We start from the raw sequence: 540 nt of genomic DNA, 5'->3' as shown, positions 1-540 counted from the left end.
CTATGGAGAACAGTGTGGAGATTCCTTAAAAAACTGGAAATAGAACTGCCTTATGATCCAGCAATCCCACTGCTGGGCATACACACTGAGGAAACCAGAAGGGAAAGAGACACGTGTACCCCAATGTTCATCGCAGCACTGTTTATAATAGCCAGGACATGGAAGCAACCTAGATGTCCATCAGCAGATGAATGGATAAGAAAGCTGTGGTACATATACACAATGGAGTATTACTCAGCCATTAAAAAGAATACATTTGAATCAGTTCTAATGAGGTGGATGAAACTGGAGCCTATTATACAGAGTGAAGTAAGCCAGAAGGACAAATACCAATACAGTATACTAACGCATGTATATGGAATTTAGAAAGACGGTAACGATAACCCTGTATACGAGACAGCAAAAGAGACACTGATGTATAGAACAGGCTTATGGACTCTGTGGGAGAGGGAGAGGGTGGCAAGATTTGGGAGAATGGCATTGAAACATGTGAAATGTCATGGTATGAAACGAGATGCCAGTCCAGGTTCAATGCACGAT

The sequence above is a fragment of the Bison bison genome, unplaced genomic scaffold (assembly GCF_000754665.1).
Source record: "Bison bison bison isolate TAMUID 2011002044 unplaced genomic scaffold, Bison_UMD1.0 scf7180017864279, whole genome shotgun sequence".
In the NCBI taxonomy this organism is placed as follows: domain Eukaryota; kingdom Metazoa; phylum Chordata; class Mammalia; order Artiodactyla; family Bovidae; genus Bison; species Bison bison.
The sequence above is the reverse complement of the archived record's forward strand: the minus strand, read 5'-3'. Positions refer to the sequence as shown.